This window comes from Uloborus diversus, chromosome 2 (assembly GCF_026930045.1).
Source record: "Uloborus diversus isolate 005 chromosome 2, Udiv.v.3.1, whole genome shotgun sequence".
Classification (NCBI taxonomy): Eukaryota; Metazoa; Arthropoda; class Arachnida; order Araneae; family Uloboridae; genus Uloborus; species Uloborus diversus.
In genome coordinates, this window is record NC_072732.1 from 201,333,150 (window position 1) to 201,351,806 (window position 18,657).

Sequence of the window (18,657 nt, forward strand, 5' to 3'; positions counted from 1 at the left end):
AACTCACTGGAAGAAGAGCTTTTAGGAGTGACAAAGGAGATCAAAACCAACGAGGACACCGTCGTCGATGAAGCACAACCAAAAACGTTCACATTGAAAATTTTGAGTCATTCCTAGACAATAGAAATGATCTCTCTGATTTGTTAGTGAAGGAAGATTCTATCATGGAAATGACGCAATTGATCATGGATGCATTAATGCTCGGCAAAAAATTACAGAGAAAAATTCTTAATGACTGCCAAAAAAACTATCATAGCCAACTCCTCTTTATAAACAGAACATAAAATTAATTTATGTTTTCTTTATGCATGTTGTGCATAAAAGTCAATATAAGTACACATTAAACTTATTATACAATTAATCATCACTAGATTGAAGTATTTTGTTATCTGCGGAACCAAACCGCTATTTTAACACTAGCATTAGGTCTCAATTTACGCGGTTTTGATTTACGCGGCATTTCCGGAGAACGTAACCCCTGCGTAAAACGAGGATCTACTGTACTATTAAATTCTCGTCTAATAACTTGTGTGATCAAATGTATAGAGGCGAACTTCAACATTTCAAATTTTGCAATTTTGTTTCAACTTTTAGAATTTTCTGTTCCAGTTTTTGGAGAGAAAATTATTAAGATAAATATTAAGTTAAAGAAGGTCCAATTACGAAAATATTCACATTGATTTGATTTTTTAATTTTTTATTTTCATCATCATTTCTGCTGTTACTTTTCGGTTTGTTCAGTGCAAAATTTAATTCTCCTGCATACTCAATGCAAATTTTATCGGAAAACAACAAAAACCACCCCCACCTTTTTTGCAAATATATATATTTTTCAAAGCCAGAGAGACCCTTCCTCCTGCAACCCCCCTCCCCCCCCCCCAAACGATGGGCCTGGTTGACAAGGATTTTAGATAGTACACTGTGTATAAAACAAGTAGGATTATACTACAGCATATAGTCTGTAGCACTTAATTATTTTTGCATTATCGTAACTATTATGTTGTATAATTACTTGCTCTAAAAGTCATCATCTTTTAGTTTTTCAGGTTTTATCTGCTATGGTCATTGGTTGCAGCTTAGCTCTTAATGCCACAGAAAACAAAGCATCTTTCACGCAATTCCCAAGATATCCTGCAGGTAGAGTTTTCAGTACGGAAAACCTATTATCCTATATAGCGTAACATAATCTAGTCTTAAAACAGTTAATTGATAATACTGCAATCCAAGTGTTATTAAAGTCAAATCTAGTGCAGATTTTACTTTCTTCTATATCTATATATATATAAAGGTGTTAGGTGTCTAATATATAGAAGAAAGTATTAGATTCGCAAAAATTTTCGGATTTGTAATTTCGACAGATTAGCAAGTTTTGAGGTGGGTACATTTTGACCATTTTTGGAATATGCCTTTCGTCTGTTTGTCTGCCTCTCTTTCTGTGCGAGCGTGTGTGTGACCGGTTTTTTGTGGTTGCTCTAGAACAAAAACTACTGCACGATACCGAACGAAATTTGGTATGCATATGTATCCCCATGGTGCCCATTGGATTTTGTCGAAATTCCTCCAAGGGGGGCGGAGTGGAGCAATCGAACGTTATATTCGTTATGCGTGACTGTTATATCTCAAAAAGTAACGGACGGAATGAAACGAAAAATGGTTCTCAGGTAGATCTTAAAGAGTGCGATGCTGTTTCAATTTTTTGGTCTATCTCAAAGAGGGTTCAGCAATACAACGTTTTTCTCGTTACTTGTAACTACTATATCTCAAGAAGTGATGAACGGAATCAAGCAAAAATTGATCCACAAGTAGAACTTAAAGGGTTCAAGAGCTAGTTCGATTTTGGCGCCAATAGCTCAAAGGGGGTAGTGCACTCGAACGTTCTTTCTTGTTCATTGCGACTGCAATATCTCAAAAAGTAATGCTACGATTTCGATGACATTTGGAAAACGAAAACGGGAGTTGATTCAATTTTTGCACCGATCTTTTCAAGATAGGCTGATTTTTGCGATAAAAAATAGCTTAACTAATACAACAATGGGAAAGATAAATCAAATTAAAATGTTTTTCCTTCGCCTGTGTGTCAGAAAGCCTTTCATGCAATTTAATTGTTGTCAAATGATCGGAAAAATCTTCAATGATTTAACATTTTTATCTGTTGCTATCTTCTATTCAATAGTTGGGATATTGGCGTGATCATCAAACTTTTGAATGAGTAATTTTTTTTGGCAACTCTGTTGTTTTATGATCACCCACTGAAAGTAGATATTTCCCACCTCTTTGTTCACATTTGCAAAGGAAAAACATTTCTCACTTGGGCATTGGTGCCAAAAACTTAACATCAATGAATTAAGATCACCAATTCCTCAATTATTGAAATCTTTCTTTTTTTTTGGGAATAGCAGAATTTAGTACGACCGATTAAATGTGGGATTTTGTTTTAGATCCAAGAATTCATAGTTTTGAAAAAGAAGAAAGTTTCGTGATGGCCACAACATACTGATTTTCTAGGGGTTTGCTACACAATTTGCTCGCTGATATTTCTGTGTGAAACCAAAGTATCAGACTCGCTGCTATGAACACCATGTCCAAAAAATTTTTCACGCTGTAAATTTTTTTTCTTTTAATCTGGGAAGCACTGTATGTAATGTTGCATACGGGTCGCACCACGTTAAATTCACGGATATAATTTATGATCAGAACTATTGAGTTCTATTCTATACTATTGAAATCTGTGTGCGTCTGTATCTTTTTCTACCTGTCTGTTTGAAGCCTCCTCTCCTGGAGAATCAATGGGAGTTGACAGTCGAACAAGGTGCCGATTAATTCAAAATTTTACGAAATACTCATTCCACCCCCCCAATCTCATATTTGTACGATTTTAACTAGCAGACATGTTATTTAAAATCGTCTTTTTAATTAATGCGTTCTATTTTTCTCGTTTCTTTCTTCGTGGATTCTGCTAATGGCAAACTGCAAATAATTTCTTTCTCTTCTGCTTAAAGCGGAAATGACTCGGTAGCCGGGAAGGTCAGGCGGGTAAAACCCCGAATGTCTCGATAAAAAGTTTCCGTACTTAGGCGCGTTTTTTTTTTTTTTTTTTTGATGCGATGTTTTTTCATCTTTTCCTTTAAAGGAATGCAATTTACGTTGACGGGTTTTGCAAGTCGCCGCAGGCGGCAAGACAGAGGCTAGCGCCGTGCCGCAAGCACCAAAAAGGGGGCGAGGCCCTCGAAAGACACAGCCGAAGGTGATGTTCACCAACCCGTCTTTGACGGCAAGGTCGGGGTGGGCGTCGAAGGCGGCTAATCTAACCGCCTTGACGGCTAGCTAGGATCAAAAGCAAAATTAAGTAGGTTTATAATTTAGTATTTATGTATGTTTATATTTATGGGTTTGCACCGCCCCACATTGTTTATCACTTCTTAATATTGCGATTGATGCTAGCAACTTAGAATGACTTTTTTTTTTTACTTTTTTGCCGCAGGGTCACCTTTCACAAAAGGTATACCACCTGGACTGGAACACATTCTTGGGGTCATGGGTCCATTAGCCCTCGCCGCAATGGTGTCCTTACCGTTTGTGGCCCCGGCTGCAGCTGCATTGATACCACTAGCGTCGTTGTCCTCAGTATTTGGAAGGCGGAGGAGGCACCTTGAAGACTTTAAGCTCCCGAGTATGCCTGATGATTCTGATGGATTGCTGCGTCGAATACACGCTGCAGCAACAAGAAGAAATATATATTGAAGATATCACAGTCTACCGTTGATGATTATTTAATTGATGCTGAATAGTTATAACTAAGATTTGAAAGATTTTTTACTTCTTCAGGAAACATTTATAATCTGTTTGTCATGCACATTTTTTTGACACCAATAGGGAAGTTTCGACCAGGCATACAATGTGTTTTGAAAAGAATGAGGTGATTTGAAACGCTTATGAAAAATATTGAACACAAATACTTCAGATTCTTTCACGTTGCATGGACGATAATTTTTTATTATTTTTTTAATCAAATTAAAGCTGTTTAATATGTCCGCATTTGCATTGACGGCAGTGTAAAAATATTGTGTAACCCCATTCCGTAAAATTGGCGGCAGCTAGCTGCCTTTACAGCAATGGAGTAACTTAACTGATAAAACTGGTGTAACGTTACGCATCGCTCATAACGTTAAACCAGTTGTATCAGTTACATTGCTCCATTGCTATGGAGGAAGCTAGTAGTTGCCGGAATAAGGTTACACAAAAGCCACGTTCACAATACACTTTCGTACCTCGCCAATCCCCGCTCAGAATCCAAAAAATAAAAATTTAAAAAAAAAAAAAAAACGGTCGGAAAATTCCCTGTTTACATGTAAAAAGAATTTGTCCATTGTACCAGAGAAAGTGGTTTTTACCCAGCATCCTTACCGGCTATACCCAGCAGTGTTTCGCGTGATGGATTCTGGGTAAAAACTCATCATTTACTCCAGAAGGAAGCAGGATGAAAAAAAATCCACATTTCCCCGGTAAATAAGCGGAAACGGTGAAAAGCAGGTTATCTGCGAAGTCGAAACTGTTCATGTAAACGCGGCTAAAGTGCAGAATGCAGCCACCGTATTGACGGAGTAAGGTTACACAATTTTTCTACTGGACAAATGTTTACAAATTCCAGTTAGTTCACAATAACTCGAATATTCTTTTATCTTGAAGATTTCACTGGGACCCAAACTCTTACGATGGCTAAGGGAACTTGGACTTCCAGTTGGGACTTCGAGTTATCGACCGTTGTTGTTTTTTTGTCTGATGAGAATAGCCAGATGTTTTTTCTTTACACAAACAACCCCGGTCTTCGAATAGTTTACATTTACCTCTTCTAATGCTCTGTGGCAGTAGGTTCAACGCCAGGGTATTCTCGACTAAAATCCTGCATCATCGGTAACTGCTTAAAAGCCTAGATTTCTCCCTTTCTACTGATGTGTGTTTCAATCAAAATAAATAAAAATCTAAATACTTATTGTTCTTCTGTGTATATCATCATCATTACTGGTTCAACAACCCATTTTGGATCCTTGCCTTCTCCATAAGTTCCATCCAATTGGATCTATATTTTGTCTGACTTTTCCAATATATTTTAATACATATACATAGGGTCATTAATCATTTTGAAACATCCTTAATTGAATTGCTCTATTTTGGCCCCTAAATTTTTGCAAGACAATCATAAAACTAAAACTAATTAGCGCTTAACTCAGAAAATTTATTAGAATTTTACTAATTTTCAAAAATTCCATTCTTAAAAAGTGGCACGTGGCTAATTGAGCTGCCTTTTGCGTCACAACGCATTTGGTGCAATCAAACACTTTTCCTATTGTCGGAAAATAGTTGACAGTAAAAATGATGTAGTTTTGTCGCACCTTGAGTAGTTGATTGTCAGTAAACTTTCGATGTAGTATGCAAACGATTGATATATGATTTTAGTGTTGAGTAAGCATGTTCGAATTGTTTTCATCATCTGTTTAAAGGGGGAAAGACATGACTATGAAACAAAAGCAAAAATTAAAAACAAAAAAATCGAAACTTCCTTATTGCAGCAATGATACTATTTCACTCATCAATTCATACGTTACATCTGTACATTCATTATAAGACATTTTTGTTTTCGAAAGAATAAATTTGCAGAATTAATTCTATGGAAATCATTCAAACTAGACCAATCATTAAGTGTTCTTTCTATGACTTTTGAAACTTTTTGAAGATGATTTTACATTTGTTTAGTGGTTTAGGTAAGTTACTAAAATCTATTTTTAATTACAGAATCTGTTTCGCTCATTTATCTCCAACAGATTTTTAAATCTAGATTATTGACCACGATTGACGATATTTAAAATGCTCTAAAAGTATTTCTGGTGAAAGTGAGACACAATTAAACCCTGACTGACTTTTCGCTCTTTTTTAAACAATGAATCTAATTGAGTCTTTTTTTTTTTTTTTTTGTCACATTGAAATCTAAAAAATTGCTACCTTAATATCAACATTTTAAAATTCTCCCGATTAGCATCACATCATAAAAACGAGGTTTCTAACCGCAAGAATGACTCATTTTATTTCACTTTAAAAATTTACACTTTAAAGAATTAAGATTGTCACATAATCTTAGTCTTGATGTTGGAAAATGGAAATCTTTACAATTTGAAGATTGCTTTATCTTTTGTTTTTGTAAATATTGCAAATAAAATATTTAAATAGCAAGACCTTTATTTGTATTTGTGTGTATTTTTTAAAAAAATTTTAATGGACAAAACGCTATAAACATAGGAAGTTTTTCACAAGGGTTTTTTTTTTTTTTTTTTTGTTACAATGAAACAGGCTTATGCCTCGCCCTCCTAATTTTAGAGGAGCTAAGCTGGTGAAGTGTTTGAACGGTTATATTATTCCTTGAAAAATAGGGGGGGGGGGAATAAAAAAGGCAACTTATGTGCTTGTAGGACAGCCGAGAAATGAGGTGGCCCCCTGGTAAATCTGCTGGTAACCAAGCCCTCCTAAATGTATACGTAAAATGGATAAAACTGAAGCTACACCGATTCCAACCCGGGCCCCTAGTTTCCAACTAGGCTGGCATGGTCTCTCTTCAGTCTGTGCGTGTAGAAATATCAGAAATAAATAAATAAATAAAATAAATGCAGGAGGCAATAATTTAGCATGGGCTTGGCGTGAATTAGGAATGGGAAGTGAGAGAGAGAGAAAGAAAGGAGATTGGAATGCAGCAAGGGTGCCAATATAGGAGGGCAAGTTGGGTGGGGGCTCAACCCCCCCCCCCCTAGAAATTAGAACTTTCTTGCTTTTAGTACTTTTTTCTTTGGAAAAACGTAAAAACATTTTTTCTCCAGCCATTAATGAATAAGTTATTAAAAAAGTCAAATTTTAATGACTCTAATTTGTCCTGAAATTTGCTTCCATGAGGAAAATATCCGGCTGGACCATGGTTAAAATATCTGAGCTCCCCTTACAAATTTGCAAATGGGTGCCCATGGGATGCAGTAAATAGCGGGAATGTATTTTGATCAACACATGCTTTTCCTTATCCAAGCACAACACTTGGAAGAAAATTCAGCTAACAAATGCTCTTGAAAGTAGCATTCAAACCACTAAACTTGCACCAGATACAACAAATAGAGCCCTGAATTGTAGAATAAATAGTGACACGTCCGCCATCTTGGGGTTAAACGATTCTTTCTCCCTATGTCTGCTACGGTGAAGTAGCGTGTTTTACTTCTTGATTGTGGTGTTTCTTGATTTTGGATTAACTTGGTGTTGATAAGACCCCACAATCAAGAAGCAAAGCACGCTCATAACAGATATTAAAAAAAAAAAAAAATTCATTTATTCCCAAGATGGCGGACGTGTCGCTATTTCTTCTACAATTCAGGGCTCTGTTCGTTGTATCTGGTCTGGTAATTGATTGTGTTGCTTCTTGATTTCGGATTAACTTGGAGTTGATAAGAAACCACAATCAAGAAGCAAAAAACGCTACTACCATAGCAGACATAGGAAGAAATAATTGTTTAGCCCCAAAATGGCAGACGTGTCATTACTTATTCCACGATTCAGGGCTTTAACAATGAATAGGCTTTCCATATGGCTTTCCGAAGGTCAACAGATAGACAACGGATTTTGATTTCGGATTAACTTGGAGTTGATAAGAAACCACTATCAAGAAGCGAAACACGCTACTACCACAGCAGACATAGGAAGAAATAATTGTTTAGCTCCAAAATGGCAGACGTGTCATTACTTATTCCACGATTCAGGGCTTTAACAATGAATAGGCTTTCCATATAGCTTTCCGAAGGTCAACAGATAGACAACGGATTTCTCTAGAATTCGTCATTATGTTAGTATCAATTTTTTCTTCTGTTTCTTTTTTAATTAAATTCCCTGTAATTATACTTCATATTTCGAACGCAAAAAAAAAAAAAAAAAGAGTCAACGCATTGAACCAGAAATGAACAGAAAAGCTACAGAGCGAGAAGAAGAAGCTCCTCACTCTTCACTTTATTATTCACCTTCATGCGCAAAAATAGTAAGGCACTATTTATCCAATTTGAATAATGCAAAACAAATTTATGTTGAATTACTTCTATGTTTTACTCATTCTTGGAGATAATTTTTGTATTATGAAGATTCCAAGTTCTGAAAACAGTCCATTTTAACAGTGGAAACATCAAGGTTTTTTTTCCCCCTTTGTTTCGCCAGAATTAGCCAGCAGGGCTGTAACCAGACTTTTGTTTCGGGCTGAAAATCTATATGAACATTTAAATTTGATTTCATTTGTATGTTCTATTGATTTTTGTTATAATCGATTGTTTAATTGAGGGAGTTCTGCTTTAGGGAATTTATAATGACCCAGTAAGCAAAATATCTTGCCTCAGTATTGCATAAAGGTTGACATGCAAGAAAAATCATCTTGCATTAATGCTGCCTCAATATTGTTATGTTACTCCATTTATGCTGTCAGCAGGCTGCCACAATATTGACTGACAAGGTGTATGCAGCATAATATCAGAAAAATATCAAGGTAGGCTGCTTTTGTAATATTGCATACGTATTGATATGACAGGATAATATCAAGATGTTTTCATGACAGCATGAAATCAAGGTCTAGGCAAGATGATCTTGCTTTTGTAATCTTGCATACGTATTGATATGACAGGATAATATCAAGATGGTGTCATGACAGCATGAAATCAAGGTCTAGGCATGATCTTGCTTTTGTAATATTGCATACGTATTGATATGACAGGAAAATGTCAGGATACATTGACATGCAAGTATGAAATCAGCACGTTTGCAAGGTGTTTTATCCATTTATTTATTTGTATTACTTTCATTTTAAATTCGTGAATTAAATTTCATTCTTTAATTATTTCTGTTATTCTTCAAGATAGTTTTCCAGCCTAAGAATATTTTCAAAGCTGACATCAGATCGGAAATTCATATAAAGGTATTAATATTACTCGCAATTTAATTTAAAAAATGAATGTTTCTTCGCTTTGCGTAATACTTGACTTATTTTTTAAATTCATGCTTCTAATTGTAGTATTGTAAAGACATAAAATGCCTAGTAAGGAATAATTGCGGAAGTTTTTATACCACATTTAAGACTAAAGATAGCAAAATAATAAATAAATAAATACAATAAAGTACATTTTCAAATGGATGTCAGCATTGAAAATATCCCATGGACAAAACATATGAATTTATCTTAAAGAATAACATAAATAACCATTGAATAAAATTAATCTTACGTGAGATTGAAGTGATAATACGAAATTCTGGGCTTCATGTCCTTTGTTTCAAAGTCTAGGGACGAAAAAAGTTATTTTCGGCCATTTCTAACATTGATCGCACATCGTCTGCGATATGACTTGTTTAGTACTATATTAATGAACAAATGCAGTTATCCGTCATTCATAAGTTTTTCCTAAAACAATACTATTCCACACTTATAACTAAGCAACCAACTTAACGAAGCCTAAAGAATGCAAGGCCACGTGCAACTCCTATGAACCGACTGAATCGCAGGTCGAAGCAGGAAGATGTGCCAGCAATGCGAAGGACGCTGGGTAGAAAGAACTGTGCGCATGCGCAAGTATCAACGAAGGTCCACCTGTTCTATTGTGTACTAATTACCTTGACGGCGACAGCATGAAATCAATATCATCTTGACGGCGTCAACATGTATGCAATGTTGTTATTTTAAGGTAATATCAACATTGATATTTTAAGATGAATGCAATGTTGCATACGTGTTGCTATTGTAATATTGCTTTTTAATCTTTATGCAAGCTTTATGCAGTATAAAACACGTCAATATTGACGCCGTCAGAATAATATCAAGATCTGTCAAGGTTGATGCAAGAAATTTTGCTAGTAGAGGAGCAAATGTTTAAAAAAAAAAGGTGTTAAAAGTGCTTTCTTAACAATGAATATTTTTCAATTGAAATTGAAAAAGGAAATAAGTACCTAAGTAAATAACAAAATAGTAACAATACTTTTTTCAGAAAAAAAAACGTATTATAAAAAGACTTTTCAGGAATAGTTTGGGAAAAATTTCAGAGGAGGTTTGAATCCTAAAAACATACCCCTTAAATACGGCAATGAGCATCTGAATTTTTCCAGCCGACAATTTTAAATACTAGCTGCCTTCAGAGGCTCGTACAAACCACCTGCGTCTGGTTGATGTACACCCCCTTCGGAGGAGAACTGGGAAAAAAGTTAAAAAATGGCCAATTTCCAAACTTTTTATGAAAATACAAATGTTTGAAACTCTTCTAAAATCATTCAAATGCTTCCTTTAACATACTTTTCACATGTCTTTATGATTAACTTCCTCCCTTTACAGTTTTAAGTGCACGAATAAACCTTACATTTTCGTGAAATTAACCAAAAATGGATTTTTTTTACCATGTTTTGTACATTACAATATTTCTCCTTTTATGGTCCAGTATATATATATATATATATATTTTTTGCTATCCCAAGTAACATAAATCACGTTACATCACGTTGCTCTGAGGCGTTGACATCACGTTACTGGTAACGTTGATAGAGCGAAAATATGTCTCGTTGCAAAACGCAAAAGCAACGGTTTTAGTAACGTTACATCAACGATTTTTGAAACGTTACATCAACCTTTATTTATCACGTTACATCACGTTGCTTTTAAACGTTGTATTAAGCGTATTAAGCTTTTTTTTTTTTTTTCAAAGCTTGAATAAAGTTTTTTTTCTTGGATAGAAGGGAGGTGGGTTCATTGAACCCCTAATTTTTGATACAGTAAGTATTCTGCATTTTTTGTTAATGCAATTACTGTTAATATACTTTCATAAAATCTTTACATTTTTTTTTTCAATTTATAAAATGTCTCATGCCGTTTAAAGGCGTTCGAGTATTCTCACACGGTTGCTTCACTTACAATATTTTGTAAGAGCATAACATAGCATAGCCGAAATTCGCAACTCCAACGAACTATAGGGGGCACTGCAGTCACTGTCTAATGGCGGAATTGAAAACTAAAACAAACGCATGTGGTAACGAAGAAAATGGTAAAAGTGTTGTGATTTTTGTTCGTATGTATGATTTTTTCGCTTCATTCGTTTGAAAAGATTTTTCAAAGTCTTTTGGTTATTCTGACCCATATAGAAAGAGATTAGAAACCAAAAAGTATTACGAAAGTAAACAATTAATGCAGAACACACAGTAAGTTGTTCTGAAGCAGCCATTTTCACGATGTTGAATTCGGAATTCATAAATTTTTGGTTCGCTTCGAACGGCATTTTCATTTTGTACCGTTTTTTCTATACATTAGTACATATTAAGTTCAGTTTCGTGACATTCCAGGCATTTGTTGACATTTTTGTCACATAGTGCACATACGTGGCAGACTGTCAAGAGTAACGTTTAACACTAGATAATTTATTTCTATGACTATATGATTGGATATCCAAAGAAATCATGCATTTAATTCATTCGTCATGGAAATGATTTACCCGATATGCGAAATCTTGTCAAGATACATTATTCTTTCACATAATTTTAAAACCATACCCCTATAAACAGATTTTTGGCGAACTTTTATTTTTTATTGTTCAAATTCTTAACGTTCTTTCTGGATTTTTCAATCTGTTCTGCGATAAATATTTTCAAGAAAATTTATTTGCATACTGTCTATTTCAGTAGGATACTGTAGTAACAAAGGTTATTTAAATCATTTATGTAGAATTAGGTTAAGTAAAAGTGTCCAGTCAATGTTGTTAAGTTCGTTTTTTTTTCATCGAATTGAAAAACTGATATTTATTCAAATTCACTCAGAACAAAATAAATAAAATGTGTACTCATAGTTTATATATGGTGGTAGTTTTCTTTTCAGTTGATTGACCATTATTTCTTTTTACTTATCGAATTCTGTAATCTTACTATCATTTTATTCCACTCATGATAAAAATTAAAAATGGTTTAACTAAAAACGCGAAAACTCGCCAAGGCTACTTTGCTTGCACAATACTAAAACTACTATAACCCTAAACAAATTTGGCGAAACCTTTCAGCTGAGAATAAAAGGAATAAAGTAAATTCTTTCTCGGTTAAACATTTTTCATTTTGTTCTACGATAATAAATTCAAGAAAATATTTTGCATACTGTCCATTCCAACTAAATGCTGCTGTAAAATATGATTAGTTTAATTAATTTAAGATTAAAAAAAACTCATATTCTTACAAATTCATACAAAACAATAAAAAATTTTACCTGGTATAACGTTATCCAATTTTGTTAATCCAGAGTTTTCTTTTTTATGCTTCCACCATTTAATACTTTTTTGAAAGAAATAATGAAAACTAACATTATTTTGATAAGCTCGAGAATACTACTAAGGGACGAATTAATTTCTGTAGCTGAAAGCAAACTAAGACACATCGATTGCGTTAATAAATACTCAGAACAAACTGACCGCGTTTACGTCAACAGACACACGTGATGCGCAACGTGGCAATGTTTTAGGTGCAGACGCAGTTTTATAAATCACCGCAAGGTAGCGTATTCGAGCGCTGGAGTTCCGAATTACATCAAGTGGAGTTCTATTAATAGTTAAAACTAACGATATTACTACAAATTAAATAAAAACTTCTTTCATAAATAAGTCCTTGAAAAAATAAATATTATTATTACTAAAGAACTCCAGAAATATTTTTCGAAAAGCATGAAAGTTTTGAAAAAATCCTCAAAAAATTACTACAATTATTTCGTCAAAATAGTTCTGCAGAAAGTCGATTAAATGAGTAAAAAAAGTATCATTTATCGCTTTTATAGCTTATTAATGGAACATACCCCCAAGCTTCAGCATCTTTTTAAGAAATCAATGCATAAATACTCAAAAAAAAAAAAAAAAAAAAAAAAAAACATCCAACATTATTCTTTCAAACAATATTATAAATAAAAGTACGGTGGGAAAAATACTCCAACTCCGACCAACGGCGGTTCATTAACTTCATAAAAATATGTAATAACACTTTTTTTTAAATTAAATAATTATATCAACATACAATAATACACTAACAATAATGCAAAGTACTTACCGCTAAAAGTGATGAGAGATCGCGATTGCGAAGCTTCAAAAAATGGCGGCATAGCAAGCCAGAAGTTGTTTACTGAAAATGGCGACTAGGATTCGGAGGTTGCCGAAGACGAGGCAAAATGCAACGAAAAGTAATGATAAGTAACGTTTCTTTTGCAACTGTTTATCAACGTTACAAATTTAAGAAATTTGCAACGTGATGTAACGTTTCAAAATTACGCTTTTTGTAACAAATCGATAAAGCAACGTGATATTACGTTGCGAGGGAAACGGTAACGATGTTTCAACTAATTGCAACGTAATGTAACGATGACGTAACGTTTCAGTGTTACTTGGGATAAGACCGAAGACGAGATCACAAGGTAGCCGAAGATGGGGACTCTACTCTGGACTAATGAAAACTGAAATATTTTTGCCTAAATATATGTCAAAGTCAGTTACAGAATAATAACGTATTTGAAACCTTATTTTTTATTCTGGTGTCATAATAATACTTTTATACTATTTCTTAAAGCATGATTCCTTTCTGGCAATTGCGCAGTAAGTTCACTGCGACTGTCACTATAATTGTGAGATTTGTAAATATAGTGTTGAAGTAGGTGAGTAATAATTTTATATAATATGTTAAATATGAGGCTTAAGATTCGGTAATAATTTCAAAAAAAGTTGCTATTACATTGTTAATCAAAAGAATGTTGCTTGTGATTCGTGTATGATTGCGTTCTTCGCCATTTTTCCGTGGTCGAATCTACTTTGACACCATTGAATACACATACTTTCGGTTTTGTTATACGATTAACTCTTGCAATTATTTATTTCATATTTTCAAAATTAGGTAACTCTGGCTGTCTGCTTTTTATTTTAGAAGCATCTTTTCGAAGAATAACCCTTGAAAATTTTGTTTTAAGCATTTTAATGGAGTGGTATCGCCCATTACTGTCTCATGAATTTCAAAGTCGTCTGCTCTTAATTTACATGATTTTATTTTTAAATCTTAGCATTCAAAACCATTTGGGGCTGTTTAAAGTTGCCCTGCAAGCATCAAAATGAATTTTTGACGTCTTGAATGTGCTCTTTGACGTTGTACTTTCACTCAAATCGGCCATTTTATTAATTGTGAAAATTTTAGCCACTCTGTTTCTTTAGAAATTTTCATTATAGGTTTTTTTTGCTTGGAGTCTTTCTGAAGTTAGATTTGAATCAATAATTATATTTACAGCAGTTACTTTATGTTAACTGATCGTACCTACGATTTTTAAATTAAAAAAAATGGACTAAGAATATGAAATCTAATCGTAACTTGAACAATTTTAAAAAAACGAAAAGAAAAAAAAGCACATATTAGCAGTACACACTTTGTTTGTTTTTACCATTCAAAGATAAATTTTTGTAGTATATTGAAATGCAAGCAAACATTTTGTCGTAAAATCAACTTAATAATGTACAGGCTTTCCATAGAAATTGTATAAATATGGTTTGAATTTTTAAAATAAGACCTTTTTCAATATACAGAAATAGTTTTCTAGAAAAAATAACAAAATTAAATTTTGGAAACTAATTCTAGTGAATTTGTCAGAAGGGTAAATTGGCTGAAATCAATGTTGGGGAAATTACTTACTGACTAATTTTTTAATGTTATTATTTTTTTTTTTTTTAAATCTTCATTATTCTTAACTTATAATCACTTTTCAACAGGGTTGGGTTTTGGACTGTCCCAAACTGATTTAGGACAGAACAGATGGTTTTTACCGTCCAAAAATCTTAAGCTGCCCAAATGTATGCCAGCTAAAGTGGCGTAATGTAATCAATTCCTATTTACTGCAATATTTGTAATGCGTAAATATAGATATTAATAAGGTTTAATTAATAAGTATTTGATAATATTTTTATTCAAAATGTTCATTTAAAATATATTTTACTTAAAATCGCCAGTAACTCTATTACATAAAATCTTCCTTATGCAACTGTTGGTAGAGTTATGAAAGAAAATTCACAATACTACCAAGACAACTAATTTCTTCAGTTCCAACTTAAAGGAATGTTATCAAATGTGCAATATTTAGGTAAAAATAAAAATAAAAGTTTTTTTTTCAAAGGTTTTTGCAAATAAGTTGTATATAATGTGTTAACAAAAATTATTTTTTGAACCATAGATTAAAAAACAGTAAATTAATGATTAAATATATGCACTTATATTTTAAAATAACTGCTATTCTTTTTTTAGTTCATATTTTAATGTAATACATTCTGTAATTACAAAAAATTATAATTCATTACATTTAAGTCAATTATTGCACTATATCTTGAACACTTTCTTTTGCACACATGCATAAATGTCAAAAATTTGGTTTATGGAGGGAAAAACCCTCATGCATACAAATTTAAATTTTAAATGAAGAATTTAATTTCTATGTAATTAAATTAAAATCAGCTGTATAAATAAGTTACTTATATAAACTAGAGGACGCGACAGACGTTGTTCTGTTCAAACTTTGTGATTTGAAAAGTTGAAAAATTTCAGTGAACTATCAAGTGTTTAAACCATTTTGTTGAAAAAAATAAGTAAAAAGCAAATGTTTTAAGCTGCTTGGTGTCAGAATGCATATTTTTAGTACAACTTGTTTTATCTAATACTCACTGAGCAATTGTTTTATTAATTATTTTTCTCGGGTACTTTAAAGATTTTCATAGATTGTATGGTTTGTTTTTCAAGAATCTGCGACGGGCGTAAAGGCGTCACTCTGTTTCTGCTACCAAAGTGTAATTTTGGTTTGATCTCTTTATATGATTTTCTCATGTATCTGCGGAATTCAATTTTTAATAATCAGCAATCCTTGTTTTGCTTTTAAATATACCGTTACACGTGTGTCTTTTTGACACCATTTCTTTGAAAATAACAATAAAAACCACTATGATATTTTTCATATATTTCTTAATACAGGCTTCCCTTGTATAACATGGTACTTGTACAACCCAGTTTCGATACTACATGGCACCAAATTTGCGATTATTATAACACAATTTCGATATACACGGTACAAAAGTTGAATTTAATATCTTCATGGTTTTGATGTAACTCAAATGTTATGTTTATAAAAGGTGGAATTTCATTTTTGTTTAATACATTCTGTTAATGGTTGATAACTCTAATAAATTTTACTTTGTTTTTATGAAACTTGGTTTCAATATAACATAGTACACATCCGTTAATTTACATTATTTGTTGTTGTTGTTGTCGTGTCTGATGACGTGCAGAGTGCGAAAGGTTTAGATGTCTCCAAAAGTCTTGATAACAAGATCTGCTAATTCTGGAGCTCGATGGCTGTACATGATTTCAATTGGTGGTGTTCCAAGTTGGATAAGGGAGCGAATAATGGCCTGACAATTAAAAACATGATCCGGGGTGAGTTGTAAATGAGGACAGTGCTTGCAGATGGGATAGGATTTGTTATTAGTTGGTAATATCTTCATGTCCTTAGTGCGTAGCCTAGCTAAATTGTAGAAGAGAGGTTTCTTGGGCAGTGAAGGTCGGGGATAGTTGCCTTGCTGAAAAGCTGATTGTAGATCCTTCGCCTGGCAACAGCATTCATGTCTGTGAAGGTGGCTGTCAGAGGTTTCTAAGTAAGTCTTGTATAACATGGTTTCAATATAACACGAAACACGGTTTCGATGTGACATCTTATAACCTGATTTTTCTCATGCACATAAATAATTAGTATTAAAAATAAGTAAAAATGTTACAGTATACTCCCGATTATCCGTGCTAATCACCGGGCGGCGTAGCACGGATAATCGAAAAACACGGATAATCCGAAAAATTATTTAAGGAATATGCAGGGTAACTATTTAAGGGGAAATTAGAAAGAACTAAATAATATATATATTTACACTCACACAAACCAGGATTTTTTCTTCGTAATTTATTGCTTAAAAAATTCGGTGATACATTTTTGCTTTCTTTGTTTGTTTAAATTGTTGCGTATATCCGTACGAATTTTTCTTACTGCAATTAATTTTCCGTAATCGTAACCTCTTTCACTCATGTAATCCAATAAAGGTTCTACAGATTGTAGAGCAGTTTAATTTGAAATTGTATTTTCTTCATGTTCTTCATCTTCGTTTTCGGTATCATCACTTGCGTTTGATTCAGTAACAGGTTCAATGATATTTTCGTCAGTTAGACATTGAAATCCTGATTCACATTCGTCGCTTTTAAACCATTCTTCGACATTTTCAGCGTCAACTGATTCGAAACCTTCTATTTCTTTAACTTCCTCAATGATGTTATTGATATTATCTTCGGCAATCGAAGATGATTCGTCATCCAATGACTCGTGGATGGCCCCTAATGGACAATGCAACAATAGAGCACATGAAGGTAGGGCACATATCTGATTTGACCGCTTCGTATTACCTTGATTTTAGCGCCTGAAAGAAGCTTTAAAAAAGTGTGATTCCGAAATGATGCACGGATAATCCGCAAACCGGATAATCCGCACACGGACAATTGGGAGTATACTGTATTTTTAAAAATGTCTTGTATAACATGGTTTTGATACTACACGGAACAAATTAACCATGTTATATGAGGTACACCCCTGAATTTTCTATTGGAGTAGCAGAAGATATGTAAGAGTTTTTAGGTGGCAGTTTTTTTTTCACATGACAATTTTTATTTAAAAATATAACTATATTTTTTTATAAAATTTTAAATGCAGTGTTACGTGTGTGACTTAGATAATCTGCAAATACCACCATACCTTATATTATTTTGTAATTTCTCGTGAAGTTTTAAAAGGTAAATGAAAAGTATTTTTTGTGCATGAGTCTAAGTAACATACACTCTAAGACAAAAAAAAAAGTTGCACCATGGAGGAAGTCTTAGAATACAATGACATTTGGAAGGTATGTTAAGTGTATATGGAAGAGTAAATGATTAGAAAATGAGAACGATATAAGCAAAATTTATTGAACAACATACACAAAATGGGTAACATTCAGTATGGGGTATGGCCGCCATTATTCCGAATACAACATGCTAATCGTCTTGGTAACGAATCGTACAGGTTCTTAATGAAGTCCTGTGGTAGTCTATCCCATGCTGCTTTAACTTTGTTACGGAGTTCCGGCAGATTTCGAGGTACGGGTGGAGTGTTGACATCTCGTCCCATGGCATCCCACACATTCTCGATTGGGGACAGGTCTGGTGAATATGCCGGCCACTCCATGCTGTCTAGGCCTTGAAGACAAGCTCTAGAGACGGCAGCAATATGGGGTCGAGCGTTGTCTTGTTGGAATAGCGGCCGAACACGGGTGCTCAGGGATGGCAAAGCAACTGGCTGCAGGATCTCTTGAACGTAACGTTGGCCGGTCAAAGCACCGTTAATGAACACTAGAGGTGATTTTGCATCATATGCAATTGCGCCCCACACCATGACACCAGGTCTCGTGGACGTATGACGCTGTACAATAAACCGTAAATCTTGGCGCTGACCACGTTGCCTCCACACGCGGATTCTATTGTCGTCTCCACCAAGACAGAAGCAGG